At 37.4% G+C, this 16,988-nt stretch overlaps 1 long non-coding RNA gene across 1 annotated transcript; it reads right to left on the minus strand.

Moving 5' to 3' along the window:
* Positions 1-7,962: 7,962 nt before the first annotated feature.
* LOC122136087 lies at positions 7,963-10,788 on the minus strand. Its single transcript, XR_006153911.1, has 3 exons — positions 10,008-10,788; positions 9,244-9,317; positions 7,963-8,911 (listed from the first exon to the last, which is right to left on the minus strand). It is a non-coding gene; the product is annotated as an uncharacterized LOC122136087 (long non-coding RNA).
* Positions 10,789-16,988: the final 6,200 nt, after the last annotated feature.

The following is a 16,988-nucleotide window of genomic DNA, read 5'->3' on the forward strand; positions in this document are numbered from 1 at the left end:
CATTTTGTTTATGGCTGATCCGATCAAATAAGGTGTCTGTTTGTGTGCTGGTGTTGATCTGCCCTGTGTCTCATGTAAAGAAAGAGAAGGTGGTGATCTTCATGTGTGTCCTGTGTTCAGCAGAATATCACCATCTGCTCAAAGACTCCAGGCAAAACAGCAGACCCTTTATGAGCAGTTGCTTCCTGACCTCCAGTCACCATTCAAAAGAAGATATTTTGAGAAATTATTATTATTATTGCGTAAACTTTCCCTTTTAGACATCAGCTCTTTGTTGAATGTCTTTTAGTAAATAATGTGTTACTAAATAAATCTAAATATCCAATAAATAAATAAATATCCAATGCCACTTCATGTGTTCAGATTTGTGTTCTCATAACCTTTGTCTTAATAACTGTACTGTAAAAGTAACACTCATTTGTTTTGTCAACATTCAGCCAATAAACTCAAATGTGTACAGATCCTTATGAATGTTGAAGTCATTGCATTAACATTTTGATTATTGTCACCAACTGGTTGCAAATTAAGTTGAAACAGGATCTAGTTGCAGCAGTTTTCAAAATGTATTAAATAGATCCCGGGACACACTGAACACAGAACAGAACAACCTCGTTGAAAACATCAGGACGACTAAACTGAAGTGAACACAGGGCTTAAACACACTAAGAGCTCATTGAGGAGAACAGAAACAGCTGTGAACCAGTCGACGGATCACATCGCGCTAAAGAAAACCACACTTTAAAACCATAAAAAGACTAACAATTCCCCAACCGTGGCGTTTTCTCAGCCATGCTATGACTGACAGTAGAACCATCAAACAGACCAATAAACTCAACATAAAAATCACAAAATCAGTGCAATTTTCAGCGTAATCTTGACGGATCAGGAAAGGATTTTTAGCGAACATCTGCTCTGTTCCTCACACAAGACTGCAGTCATGCTTTTCTTTATACTGTATTTATTTTTGAGAAATGGTTGTGCTTAGGTTTAGAGACAGGCCTGAGATTAGCAATTCCAAATTAATTTTTTATGCTATATTGTTAGTAAAATGATTCACAGTTCTACGTTTATATGTTTTTATATTCACTATAAAATGGTTATGTTTAGGTTTGCGGTAGGGTTGAGGGATCTGAAAAACGAAATCATTCAAAGCTAAAATTATAAAAGTCCATTGATACAAATATATTTCTGATCTAAATGATTTGTAAGTATTTAATGTTTCTTTAGTTTTAAATCTGTAACAAAGTTTATGTTTTAGATGCTTCAATTCGTCCAGACTGAACATTTCAGCATCAAACTAAACATTCAAAACTGCAGGTAGAAAGCGTTCTAAAGCTGTAAGTGTTGCAAAGCAGTACCCACATATCAACAGTGAGCCCAGGCTGGACGTACTTTGAGACGACTAGTTGGGACAACGTTTGGGTGAATTCCGTTGGTCTGGCATGTTTTTTTTTTTTTTTGCTGTTTTAAGAAAACTGTATTTATTTATATTAAGGACTCAAAAGGTTTTGTAAACTGAAAAAAAAAAAAAAAAAACATTCGTGTTTAATTGCACAGTTTATATATTTTAAGATGTAGATTCTTGCTGCTATTACAATTTCACAAGCCACTGTCAAAAAAAATGTAAAGTTTTATTTTTATTATTATTTTATATTTACTATGTGTGTATGATCATAGTTCTTGTTGCACTGTGAAACGAGGAAAATTTCATCACATCACATGAATCTAATATATATATGTGACATAAAGAACCTTGAACCTTGATGTTGAAGTGAAAGTTATTTTTTAAGTTGATAATAATAATAATATTGATAATAATAATAAAAATTATGGAATCTATGAGTTGTTATCTTTATATAGTATCTAAAGTGTGTCAATGGCCTGGAACTGACATCTTAAACAAAACATCACTGTGTGTGTGTGTGTGTGTTTCTGGTTTGGTTTCTCCAGGAATGTTGATCTTCTAGTCTTTGTGATTTTAACAGCTGTTTGAGAGCTGAATCACACAAACAAAAGGACTGAATTACCCAACAAATCAAATGCAAACACATCCACACCCTTCATTTTTGGGTCGTCTCCAGGATTTTTAGGTGGAGCCTTAATGTTTTACAAGAAACATTTTCCCCTTCCAGAACAGAAAAGATGACATCACAACTTGTGCCGTGACACAAAAATCACCCTGTCCCCATCTCTCTCTCTCTCTCTCTCTCTCTCACACACACACACACACACACGTTTTGCTAATGTAATTGAAAAGCCAGACTGCATAACATTGGAATCTAAATTAAAGTATTTTATTTCACTCCAATATAACTGATAGCTTGTTGCACAAAGTAAAAAGTCATGTAAGTGCAATAACTGATTATTTTACACAGAACTCAAACTGAATGAGTTACAGCAGGTTTCCCAGCATGCTCTGCTTCTAATTGTGTAAGGAGAGTAAATGTTGAAATGTTTTGTACTGTATGTTCAATTCTGTTGGGATTAAAAGGGGTTTATGTTATGTTTCTGTCCTATTACAATATTTATGTTTATTTGAAATGTAAACTATGCACATGCATGTGTGCTAATACTGGATATTAGTTAATTGCATAATATTTGGCTTAATTTGATCTTTTCCGAATTCAGTTAATGTTTGTGGGGAAGTCATGGTCTAGTGGTTAGAGAGTTTGACTCCTAACCCTAAAGTTGTGGGTTTCAGTGTCGGGCTGGCAATACCACGACTGAGGTGCCCTTGAGCAAGACACTGAACCCCCAACTGCTCCCCGGGCACCGCTGCATAAATGATACTCACTGCTCCGGGTGTGTGTTCACGGTGTGTGTGTGTTCACTGCTGTGTGTGTGTGTGTGTGTGTGTGTGTGTGTGTTCACTGCTGTGTGTGTGTGTGTGTGCGTGTGTGTTCACTGCTGTGTGTGTGCACTTTGGATGGGTTAAATGCAGAGCACAAATTCTGAGTATGGGTCACCATACTTGGCTGTATGTCACGTCACTTTTTTTTTATTGTATTTTTTTTTATATACACATATAAATCTTTTGGAACAATATACAGTGGTGTGCAAAGGTTTGGGATTTCTTTTTGGAAAGAAATCAATACTCAACAAGGATGCATTAAAAAGATAATGAGTGATAGTAAAACTGTATATTGTTAGAAAAGATTTCTATTTGGAATAAATGCTTTTATTCATCAAAGAATCCTGAAAAAAGCATCAAATTAACTAAAAAGTAAAAGTATATCTGAGTTAAGGTTGTCATTAATGAACAATTAGGACTATATATACTAAATACTGAATTCCAAGCTTCCTTTACGATATCTGTTCCTGTTGCAGAAAATCTACTTTATGAATTCATGTCAAAAGCTTAAAGTGGGAGCAGTGTTTTCTAAGTTTTAATTGTTCATTTGTCATAGTTTTAATATTCTCTATAGTTTGACTGTACAGTTGCTGTATTGTGGTGTTATGGCGATTGAATCTTGTTTCTTATTCTCACGCTAAGGGCTGGACAAATGCTTCTGTTATGAAACCCAGAGAAACAGGAACACAACAATCAGGCCGTTATATGATCTGTCAATGCATCTGCATGCATAAGCCTGTGAATTCTGACAATTCCTCAACGTCAGTCAGCCGAGCTCAACATCAACAATGTGCCTGAGGTGGAGCTGGTTCGTCCTGCTGAGGATTTCGCCCAGAGCCGGAGCATCTCAGGTTTAAGCATCATGTGTGTTTTAACACAGAAGGATGATTTACTGCAGGAGTTTCTGCTGGTCATCTGATGATTTTGAACGTTTGTTTACTGGAAAATGTTCAGATCCGGTATCTCGTTGTATCAATGCCATCCTTAAAACAGCAGAGAAACTGCTCAACCTCAAGATCAGTCATGCTTTTATTGCTTCTTGTTTTAATCATGAACTTCACAAAAAGTCATGAATCTCTTCCATCTTTTCCTTCACCCGTTTGTACACATCGTGCATGTGACAGTAAAGATAAGCAATGCATGGTTTCGTTACGGTGCTCCGGATGTCTCATTATGATCAACTTTAAAGTCATTCACATGTCACAGCATCTTAAGTGACATGCTCAAGTAGCTGCTCTAAAGTGACACTCTTGAACAAAAGCAGCCATAATAATAGTAATTACCATCATAATCTCTTTTGTTTAAATATAAAGAATGATGTCATGGTATCTGAACTTTGACGTTCAGTTCTGAACCGCTGGACTCATTCATTCATTCAGAACCGGTGCAGCCAGTGAATCTAGCTGCTTCTCATTTCACACACACACACACACACACACACACACACACACACACAAACACACATACTCACATACACATACTCTCTCTCTCACACACACACACACACACACACACAAAAAAACAACCAACAAAAAAACCAACCAACAAAAAAAACAACAAAACAACCAACCAACAAAAAAAAACAAAAAAAAAAAAAAAAAAAAAAACGCACACTCACTCACACACACACACACACACACATACACATTCACTCACTCAAACGCACGCGCACACACCCCCACACACACGCACATTCACACAAACACACACACACACACACTCACACACACACACACACACACAGACACGCACGTTCACTCACTCACACAAACGCACACACACACACACAGGCACAGATTCACTCACTCACACACACACACACTCACACATTCACTCACTAACACACACACACACACACACACACACACACACACACACACACACACACACACACACACACACACACACACACACACACACACACACACACACACACATTCACTCACTCAGATGATTATGAATAAACCCTAACAGAAAACATTCTACATGAAAAAAAAAAAAATTAATTAAAAAAATAAAATAAATAAATAAATAAAAAACTTTATTTCTTTAATTTTTATACCATATTACAAATAGGGACATCGAAAAGTAGGTGGTATATTATTAGTTAGAAGAGCCACAAACCTCTCAGCCTAATTTATTTCTTTCTAATTTTAAAAGTGCTAAAACTTAAATTAAAGAGTCACTTAGAATAAAAGCATCTTGTTGTAGTTAAAAGCAGGGGCGTTGCACAAGATCCCGGGCCCTATGCATAGGCAGTCCTGATGGGCCCCCATGCCCCACCCCCCCACCCCCCCACCCCCATGAAAATATCCAGGTTAAATAAAATATATTCCAGACTTTTCAAGGGCCCTCTCTTCCTTCGGGGCCCTGGTAATCAGTACTGGTTTTACCCCCAGTCGACGACCCTGCTTAAAAGTAATAATCTTCATGTTTCTGTTTGCTTTTTATTAATATAATCTTTCCCAATCTTTCTTTTCCAGGAATTATGTATTTTACATGTCTGTCTGTACAGTTACAGTAATGTAAGTCAATGGTGTTTGCAAATTAGTCGGTAAAAACACAACTGTTAAGAACACATCCTTACTGTGTGTCTGTATGCTGTACTGTGTGTGTGTGTGTGTGTGTGTGTGTGTGTGTGTGTGTATATATATGTATCCCTATTTCTGTTTTTAAAAGCAGAGTGTGGAGAGTCTGATGGTGATGTGTGCTGGGTCGGCTCATCTGACAGCAATCCAGATATCATATTTACATGTTATAGCCTACTCATAAATGATCAATCTTTGGATTAATTATTTAATTTTTGTTTTGCCATTTCTATCGTTCATTGTTCCCTATATTGTTGCACTTTATTCTAGTCGGCCCATTTCCTGAAAATAAATAAAAAATAAATCTGATCTATGATGTAATGCATAAAACCATTTTTTTGATTACTTGAAGTTTATTGATTCAACTCATTCATTCAATTTATTGGTGTTGTACTCTTACACAATAGCATTAAAATATTCATAATTTATTGATTTTCCCTGATTTGTCTTTATCAACTTTTAATTTTTCCTTTCTAAAATACCTACTGCTTATACAAAGTCAGAAAGTCTTCAGTGTTGTGGACATTCAGATGAGATCAGTCATCAGTCAGGTGTTGGATTTACAGAAATCGTTTCAGGTTTAAGAAGTGTTTCAATAACGGCATCAACTACTGATGAACATTCATTTTTATTGTAATCATCACTCTTTGGAAGGCGTTTGTCTTTCAAACACATTAAAATGCACAAATTCACAAAATTTCTTGTCATCTGATCCTCTTTCACCTAATATATTTGTATATGAAGTACCGCTGAGATTTTAAAATAAATATTTTAATAATGACGTATCACATTTGCAAGTTCACGGATGTGACATGCATGTAAACAAATAAAATATTTCATTTTTTCAGTAAGTGTTTTATTTTTATTCATTTTAAAATGATGTTTTAATTGAACATTTTAATGATTTAATTAATTATTAGCTCTTTATTAAACTCATAAACCTCCTGCAGCGCCTTCACAAACCCAGTTTGGGAAACCTTGACGTAACATTATATTTAATGCACTTTATGTTGTTGATAACAAGAAATTTAATATATTTTCTTACTCTATATTTTTTTTATATCAGAATGGTACAATATTATCCTATTTAAATTAATGTGAAAAACGGTCAATGTGACATAGGTCAAGAGAAATCTAAAGGTAATCTAAAAGTAGTCTGTTTATATTACCTAAAACGTGTAATGCAATGGATTTCGAGTCTACCTACAATTTTTATCATGTAATTTGGAATCAGTAATGGATTACAATTTATAAGTAATCCACCCAGCTTTGTCTATAGGCTATTTTAGTCATTTAAATAAACACGGGTTATCTTAATATATTGAATAATGACTTTGTTTTATAATATTACACCACCCAAATATATCTACTTCCTTCTAATTCAATTAACAGGTTTTTACTGTAGCATTTTTACAGTCTTTTACAGTTAAACCTAGAGTCATTTCTACAGTGTAGAGCTGAATGGGAATTGCTGCTGAGATGCTTGAGGAAGGTCTTGAACTTCTGTTATAAATGTACGACAGAACGCTAAAAACAGTGGAGTTGATCGTGGACTTCAGGAGAAACCCCCCTGCACTCCCCCCACTCACCATCATGAACAGCACTGTGGCTGCAGTGGAGTCATTCAGATTCAGGACCTGAAGTGGGACACTCACATTGACTCCATTGTGAAAAAGGCCCAACAAAGGTTGTACTTTCTTCGCCAGCTGAGGAAGTTTAACCTGCCACAGGAGCTGCTGAAACAGTTCTACTCCGCCATCGAGTCTGTACTGTGTACTTCAATAACTGTCTGGTTTGGTTCAGCTACAAAATCAGACATCAGAAGACTACAGAGAACGGTTCGGACTGCTGAAAGAATTATTGGTGCTCCCCTGCCCACCCTTCAAGAACTGTATAAATCCAGATTGAGGAAAAGGGCTCAGAAAATCATTCTGGATCCCTCACATCCAAGTTACCCCCTTTTTGAACTTTTGCCATCTGGCCGGCACTTCAGAGCCACAAATACCAGGACAGGCAGGCACAAGAACAGTTTCTTCCCCAGGCAACCTCATGAACAGTTATTGCTCTCTCCATTGTGCAATAAAAAATATGTGCAATACCTCTTATATTCATTTGCTACCACCCATCTTAGTCCATCCCTACATCTTATTTCATCCACAGCACACCTGTACATACAATTTTTTTATTTTTGCCTATTTTTGTATATATATATATATATACATAAAAAAAAATATATATATATATATATATATATACATACACACACACACACACACACACACACACACACAATATGAGCAATCTCACACTCATAGCCGTGAGATGTGGCTGTACCTTACAGCTATGAGTGTGAGATTGCGTTTACACAACAGTTGGACGGCACAAGTGTATAAATACATAAATAAAATAAAAACGGAGAGTCTTTAAAAGCCCTCTTTTGTGCAGAACTACTTCCACCACAGATTCAAATCTCAGTTTGACAGTTTAATAGCTGAGCTCAAGCCTCCATTACTAATTACAAAACATCACTTTAGAACTAATAACGAAGGAATGTTGGGTTGCTTCACTGAAAGCTGTGTATTATGTGGAGCAGAATATTATGAGAGAGAGATTGACTGAGAGTGTGATCACCTGCATCTGATACAGCATTCTGTATTTCTTTAGCTCATTCTCATATATAAAACATTAGTCTGAATGTCCGCTGAGGAAAGCGATATCTTTGTCGTACTATCCTTTCATCTGTTAAGGGTGATTAACTGCCTCTTACAAGCTGTTATTAAAAGTAAAAATAACTTCCTTAACACCCTGTTTCAGTCTCTTTCAATATAAACAAATTATATGTTTAACCACTATAGAGACACCCGAACCAGTGGTAAATTCCAGCAGATCTGGCCGAGGTGAGGCACTCTCTGTGGGTTCATGATTGCTGAACGGCCGCTGACACTCTGGAGCTCACATCTCCGAAAAACTCGAAACTAATTTTAAAATAGATATTATCTTTATTAACAAACAGCATATTTAAAGTCTAAACAAATCTGTGTATTGTTGTTGTCTCTGTGTACTGGAAGCTTCTGTCACCAGAATAAATTCCTTGTATATGCAAACATACTTGGTGATTCTGTACCTTGACTTCTTAAACATCCAGTGGGCTCGTTTGAATTCATTGTCAGGCGTGTTTCAGAGAAACAGTGTTCTGTAACAGAAAACAGCTTCTGTTGAGGTTTCTTTGCACTGCAGTCTCGTCATTAAAGTCCTTCCTGAAACTGAGGTACAAACATCTGTGTGCAGTGGCAGAGCTGATTATTGCTCTCATTCTCTGCAGGCAATTGGTGATAAATGTTCAAACTTTTGCTGTTGTGTTCTGGACATTACTGCGTGACGGTAAAGAAAAGCATGCAGAAGCAATGAGGCTCTCAGCAGAAATGCATTGGATCCAGGCTAGAAGCTTTACAGATGACTTTAGCCCCCTCTGCTGGTCAAACACATGAAGAGGAAGTATTGATTAATGGGTTCAAGTCATTAAAGCTGGTTTTGCTATTTGCCGGTTTTATTCCTTGAAATATTTGTAGTGTCATGATGTGATGCAATGTAAGCACATGCACTGTGACAATAGAGTGATGCAAGAGAATTTTAACTCTTATTTGAAAATGTGTGTACATTTTATGGTAATCAAATATAATTCAAAATAATTATTACTCCATCCCCCATCACCAGCCTCCATGACAACAAGTGCAGTTTAGTTTCAGTGTAATCTGCAAACTTCCAGTTACCATAATGCCAGCTGTCACTAACTGACTGACTTACCTTGAATAATAGCAGCATGTGTAAGATCGTTCCTGACTCGTGCTCTGAACAGAAGCTTTAAGTTCCTTTCACTTCTGTATCAAAAAATAAATAAATAAATAAACAAATAAAAAAGAACCGTGGGACAGTTTTACTTCGGAAATGTAATTACACTGGAACCATTAATGAAAAACACATGGAACTGGTTCTCATTGTTTAGTGATTTTTACAATATCACATAACAAAAAACAAAATACCAATATAAGACATAACAACCATCAAATTTGATTCACAGAATCAAATATAAACAAAAAAAAAAAAAGGACAATGTGAGTTCACAATCTTTTTTTTATTTTTAAGTTGCTCTGACATTTGTCTACGGCCATCTGTGTCTGATCTGTGACTTTAACACAAACTGGCAGTAAGTGAGTTCTTAATTTAAAAACAACACTGTGTGTAGAGTGTCCTTTTCTGCTCCTCAGAGTAAGAAGGCCCTCTGTGCAGGTTTATACAACATGAGGACAGAACGATCATCTGTGGGTCAACTGCGACACATAAGGCATTTAGTTTGACGTTCGTGATTTTTTTTTTTATTGCATACTGGCTGGGCATTTGTAAATAGTGTAACAACAATAGAGGTGTGTGAAGTAATTTTTGTGCGTTTAGATAAAATTGTATGAAAAGATCAATAAGGTCAGATCTCATGCACTGTTTGTTTCAGGCGCTTCATCAGACTCAAGCGATCATTCAGTCAACAGATGTTAAAAATTGTTATTTGTCTTAACTGTAAGGTTGCAGGCGAGTGAAGGTGTGTTTCCAGCAGATGGCAGCAGCTCATCATGTTTGTTTCAGTCCTCTTCACAGCGTCTCCTGTGAGCCTCTGGTTTCTTCAAAAGTTTTAGTTTCAATCTCAGCGCAAACATGACGTCAGCGCTCATGTCGGCTTAACTTCAGATGCTGTGTGAATTAAAGTTCGGCTTTTCTCACAACCTGAGCTTCAGCACTCGCTTGTGTTCTTTCCCCAGAGTGCTTTGAACTGTTCTGATCGGGTGTGCCTCACACGTCCTAAAAAGTGCAGCTGTGGGCTCTTTGATCGCCCTCTGGTGGCTGGCTGCAGTACAGCTCATAAACCCCGCCCTCTCCATGTAAACGAATGGGACTTGAGTCAAAATAATAAAAAAAATATATACTTCCAATACAATTTTCCGAAATATGGTTTTGGTCATTTATGGTAGTTTTTTTCACGCTGATATATGTTCAATTGTTAATTTTTGTAATAAGTTTGATTTTAGCTAGGAATTTGATGCTATAATGATAAAGAACCAAATTGCCTATCACATCTATGCTGATGATACACAGATTTACTTAGCCTTATTGTCAAACGACTACAGCCCCATTGACTCCCTCTGCCAATGCATTGATGAAATTAGCAGCTGGATTTGCCAGAACATTCTTCAGTTAAACAAGGAAAAAACTGAAGTTATTGCATTTGGAAACAAAGAGGAAGTTCTCAAGGTGAATGCATACTTTGACTCTAGGGGACAAACAACTAAAAATCAAGTCAGGAATCTTGGTGTGATTCTCAAGTCAAGTCAAGTCAAGTCTGTTTTATTGTCAATTCCTCCACATGTACAGTACATACATACAGAGAATTGAAATTGCGTTACTCTCAGACCCATGGTGCATACAGATAACAGTAGAGCCTAAAAATACAGATAGATACAGATAAAATATAAAATATAAAAAACACTATACAAATAAGGGCATGTAAAAAATAAATAAAAATAAAAATAAAGTTAAATAAAGCAGCACATGGCAGATAGAGTGTAAACCGAACAAACAGTGCAGATAAAGATTGTAGAAAAAAAAAAAAACTTATTCAGTCTGATTAAAGTGACAAAGGTTTATAGTTCAGTGGTGCCTGGGGCAGAAGAGGGAAGGGGGGGGGGCAAGTTCGGGAGAAGAGTCTTCCGGCAGGACGCGTTGCAGGCGCCATACCACACAGTGATGCAGCTGGTCAGAATGCTCTCGATGGTGCCTCTGTAGAAGGTGTACATGATGGGTGACGGGGCTCTTGCTCTCCTCAGTTTGCGTAGGAAGTAGAGACGCTGCTGTGATTTCTTGGCCAGTGCTGCGGTGTTGTCGGTCCAGGAGAGGTCCTCTGTGATGTGCACACCCAGGAACTTGGTGCTGCTCACTCTCTCCACAGTCGCACCGTTGATGGTCAGTGGAACATGCTGAGTGTGCGCTCTCCTGAAGTCAACAAGTCAATCTCCTTCGTTTTCTCCACGTTTCAGAGAGAGATTGTTGTCACTGCACCACCCGGCCAGGCGGCTCACCTCGCTCCTGTAGTTTGTCTCGTCTCTGTTGCTAATGAGACCCACCACAGTCGTGTCATCCGCAAACTTAATGAAGCGGTTGGAGTTGTGTGACGATGTGCAGTCGTGGGTCAGCAGAGTGAAGAGGAGGGGGCTCAGCACACATCCTTGGGGGGCCCCAATGTTCAGTGTGATGGTGCTGGATATGTTTGCTGCCGACCCGTACTGCCTGAGGTCTTCCAGTCAGAAAGTCCAACAGCCAGCTGCACAGCGAAGTGTTGAGTCCCAGCTGGACCAGTTTGTGAATAAGCTGTTGAGGTATGATTGTGTTGAATGCTGAACTGAAGTCTATGAACAGTATACTGACGTATGAGTCCTTTTTATCTATGTGTGTGAGTGCTGAGTGGAGGGCAGTTGCGATGGTGTCATCGGTCAAGCGGTTGGACCGATATGCAAACTGGAAGGGGTCCTGGAAGGGGTCCAGGGAGGGGGGGGGGCAGACTTGATATGGTGCATGACTAGCCGTTCAAAGCACTTCATGAGGATGGGAGTAAGTGCAACAGGACGGTAGTCATTGAAGCAGGATGGAAACGCTTCTTCGGGACTGGAATGATTGTGGTAATGATGGTGATTCTGGAGACAGTACTTAGTTTCAGTAGTCATGTCAAAGCAGTAACTAAATCAGCATATTATCATCTCAAAAACATTGAAATAATTAGATGTTTTGTTTCCAGTCAAGACTTGGAGAAACTTATTCATGCCTTTATCACCAGCAGGGTGGACTATTGTATGGTCTTTTTCACTGGCCTTCACGAGGACACCATTAGACACAGGGGCGTGTCTAGAGCATTTTAAATGGGGTGGCCAGTCTGGGGCACTGGCTCAAAAGAGGGTGGCCGGAGGTGGGGGGGTTATGGTTTGCGGCACGATGTATGTTAAAATACATCGTGTATACACTCACTAAACAAAGAGTGACAGCTTTTTTAGTGGTAATGAGCACTCTTTGCAAGCTTTCTAGTCTTTGGTCCATTTAAAATGTAGAACTTTGTTTTTCAGCCACACACACGTTGCAAAGTTTCGGGAATGACATCTGCATATTTATGTGGGATTCACTCTGGAAGTAGCAGTGATTGACACAATGATGGCCAAAGCAATAGACGGGATGTGAAAATGGGCATTAAGACTAGAGCACCCTCACTAATTTTAGAAGCACTCTCAGTGATTATTTCTGGAACCTGGTTAATACGCTTTTATTGCAAAACTATATACAAAAACAACAAAATACAAATGCACTTAATAAAACAATTGAATGAATGCATATTTATAAGTTAAGCACTTAACTAAAATAAGTAGGCTATTAATAAAATAAATAACTAGAGAAGGCTTACTATAATCAGCTTGCTTCCATTTAATGAGATAAGCCTACTCCTCATCTGAATTGGAAAAAAAAGCGCTTCTAGTCTTCAGTGATACAAGAACGTTTGAGCATACACGTAATCTCTGAGCAAAAGCAGAGCCAATTCATAAAAGAACAATGTATATTTAAAAGCACACATCCAGTTTTGTGTGAGTGAAGGAAATCCACTTGCGAGTGGAGATTCGTGCTCGCGCTTTACATGGATCACGTAACATTATGCGCTCTCGATATGTCAAATATCACGCTATAGAAACCGCCTAAAATAAAGTATAAAGAGGAGAAGAAAGCGGCCCTAGGCAGTTACACATTGCCAGGATCCGTCACTGCCAGATGCAGTTAGAAATTTACTAAAAACAAGTCTATCGCAAGACATCTGGTGGCCGGGGGTGGGGCGGGGTATACCTGGGGTGGCCAGCCAAATTTCAGGGGGGGCCGGTGCCACCCCTGGCCACCATGTAGACACGCCTCTGATTAGACAGCTGCAGCTCATCCAGAACACTGCTGCCAGGATTCTGACTAGAACCAGAAAATCTGAGCATATCACACCAGTCCTCAGGTCCTTACACTGGCTTCCAGTTACATTTAGGATTGATTTTAAAGTACTTTTACTCGTTTATAAATCACGCAATGACTTAGGACCGAAATATATTGCAGATATGCTCACTGAATATAAACCTAACAGAGCACTCAGATCATTAGGATTGAGTCAGTTAGAAATACCAAGGGTTCACACAAAACAAGGGGAATCTCCTTTTTTTATTTATTATGCCACCCGCAGTTGGAATCAGCTTCCAGAAGAGATCAGATGTGCTAAAACATTAGCCACTTTTAAATCTAGACTCAAAAATCATTGGTTTAGCTGTGCATTTATTGAATGAGCACTGAGCGATGTCTGAACTGATTGCACTGTATTTTATGTATTGCACTGTATTTTATGCAACCCAAAATGATTGCACTATATTTCATGTAAAATCATTTTCTATTTTTAACTGTCTTTAATTTTAAATACATTTTTAAACCATTTTAATTTTTTTATATTCTTTGTTTCATTTTTGTGATTATTTTGTCATGATTATTTTACTTTCTTTTATGTAAAGCACTTTGAATTACCATTGTGTACGAAATGCGCTATATAAATAAACGAATCTCTACTGTGCAGACCCTGGCTCCAAATGAACCTCAAGTACAAGTACAAGTAGCAAGTACAACCCACACCCCACCCAATATTTACACCATGGATACTGGAAACTTAGAGTCAGGCTATTACCTAATTATTTAAATCGTGTTAATCAGTTAAGGGAATAGATTTTTCCCTATAGATTTATATTACAAATGTGGCATGTTGTTGCTACTGTTTCTAAATGTGTAGGCTGTTGTTTTTTATATAACAAATGCTATATAGATTAATAAAAAAAAAAGTACATCATAGGCATGGTAATGATTAATAGGCTAGCCTTATTATAACAAATGCTAGTTAAGAAATATGGTACATTTCCATCAGAACAAGTACAAGTCAGAATCGAGAGCCATGTGTAAAATGGGTTCTAATGATGAGAGATGGAAAAATTTGGCCGATATTCCAAGAGATGACATTAAATCATTAAGAGCCTGATGAACTGGTTAGGAGCAAGAAATAAACAATAAGAAAATGTTAAGTTAGATTGACTTCCCATGGCATGTTGAATTAGAACATTCTGTCAAACTATAGCCTGTACGTGCCTAAATAATATAAAATACATTATAAATATGATGTAAACAAGTCACTGTTAACTAGGCTATTACTTTATTGCAGTTATGCTATCAACCAACTTTGCATGTGTGGATGATCGCACAAAAGACCATCTTACAAAAATAAGCAAACAAACATATAAATAAATCTAATGAGGGAGCATTGGATTTGACCACTGTATGAAGAATTTTGGAGTATAATGTCACAGTCTACTTTATTTTGTTATCCTCACTTACAAAAATGAATTGTTGTGTCCTGCACCCACTAGTAAAAAATATCAAAAATTAAATCTGGTGTCTGAATAATTTTTGGTTTGACTGAATGTCGTCCTTTGATCCAGATTAATGGTAAATATGTACAGTTTTACAATGCCAGAGCATTAGAAGCATTATAGAATCTCACTGTCAAAATTATGTGAATAAAGAGCACTTTTGCAGGACCCACTTTGTAAAAATGATTTTTTGATAAAAAGATTCTATACTATACTAAATAAGAATCTATACTAATTCAGTCTTTCTCCTTCAAACTTTAAAGTTGAATTCAGTGTCACTTGTCATTTCTTTACAATTTTTAAAATTAATTAATTGATTATGAAATCTATTAGCAAAGTACATCCGATGGATTTAGTGGTTAAAGACACATAATATTAAGTGTAACCCTTTCGCATACTGTACATTCATGCTGTAGGTATCATCCACACATATTGCTGAACCTGATAATTACACATACAGCACACTTTACATCAAATTAAATCAAACTGTTAAATTCAAGTGGAAAATGAAAAACCCTTCACTCAAATGTGTGAAAGGTTTCCCAGTGATCGTGTCCCACTGTTGGCCTTCCTCTGTCAGTCTCAGGATTTAAGGAGCTTTATTGCCTTCAAGCTTACAGTATACAAACACTAAAACACTAAATCACTAAACAAACATGATATAGATACACACACATCTACCCACCTCTGTCTGTGTCATGCCTCTCTCTTTGTTTGTGTTTGTGTGTGAGTGTTTGAGAGAGAGATGCACATATGTGAGTCAAAGTTGCTCACCTAGATATGAAGAGTTGTTTAGTGTGTGTGTGTGTGTATGTGTTGGCGCCAGGGCTCTTTAGCAATCAAAGCAGAGGGGTGTGTGTGGGGAGGAAGTCTCTAGCTGAAAATACAGGTGTGCTTGACAATCAAAGGCCGCTTCTCTGAACACTAAACACACGGCACTGCAGAGGGGGAGGCTCGTCTGAGACTGCTACACGTATCTTGTCGGACTGCTGTGTGTATCTTGTCGGCCAGTAGGATTTCCTGGATTTCCACTGACAAACACTCTGCTGGAAATCTGTTATTGGGTAGCTGCTGCGGTGTGTAAATATGATCTGAGGAGGCGGAAGTTCCCCTCAACCAAAACAAACAGAAAATCTGTGAAATTAGCCTTCTGCGCTCGCTTCAGCCGCAGTAACTGAACCCCGTCTGAGCTTCAGTGCAGTCGTCTTCAGTGAAATGAACTAACTTCACAGTCTTCATCAAGTCCATTATAACGAGCCAGACTAACACCAGCTCCATAATGGACGGTTGTATGTTTGAGAGCGGCAGATTTAAGGGAAGACTCTTTCAAAATCATTTTTTTCATGTATTGGTCAATTTGGAGCTTTTGGGTTATTGTTGTTGGTGTATTTTCTACTAGAAAGAAAACATCCAAAATATACATTGAAGTGTTTACTTTATTTCATTTTATCTATTTGCATTTGTATATTTCAATTCCAACCGATATCTTTACGTTTTTTTTTCTCTTACAGACACCAGACTTTTATGTATTTATTCATTTTATTCAAACTTTTATTCCTCTCGTTATTCTGAAGGTCGGTTCATATTTCATTCACACTGATTTATACAACATTATGCCTAAAAACTTGGTGAAAATGTTTGTTTCTGTCTGATGTTAGTATGACTCTGATTTATAGAGTGATGAAAAGAGAAATCCAAAATCCCCTCCGGAACAACCTTTAATATTCCCCCCCCAAAAAAATCAAACTAGAATTGTCAACCTGACTTTTCCTACTGTTCATATTTATGGTCTGGAAATGTATGCAATTCAGTATTTATTTGATTAATTAGTGCCTCATTTGCATATTTAAACACAACATTTCAGAAAACGTAATACACTTTTTTTTTTTTTGCAATTCTTAATGTAATGTGTAATGTCACTTTTAGTCTCTTTGGGTAGAAGCATCTGTTAAATGTAATCATTAATTGGGTATTTAACTGATGTCTATTAGTAACATTTTTACCCTATTCACTATTTATCCCCAATTCATA

The sequence above is a fragment of the Cyprinus carpio genome, chromosome B1 (genome assembly GCF_018340385.1).
Source record: "Cyprinus carpio isolate SPL01 chromosome B1, ASM1834038v1, whole genome shotgun sequence".
NCBI classification, from domain to species: Eukaryota; Metazoa; Chordata; class Actinopteri; order Cypriniformes; family Cyprinidae; genus Cyprinus; species Cyprinus carpio.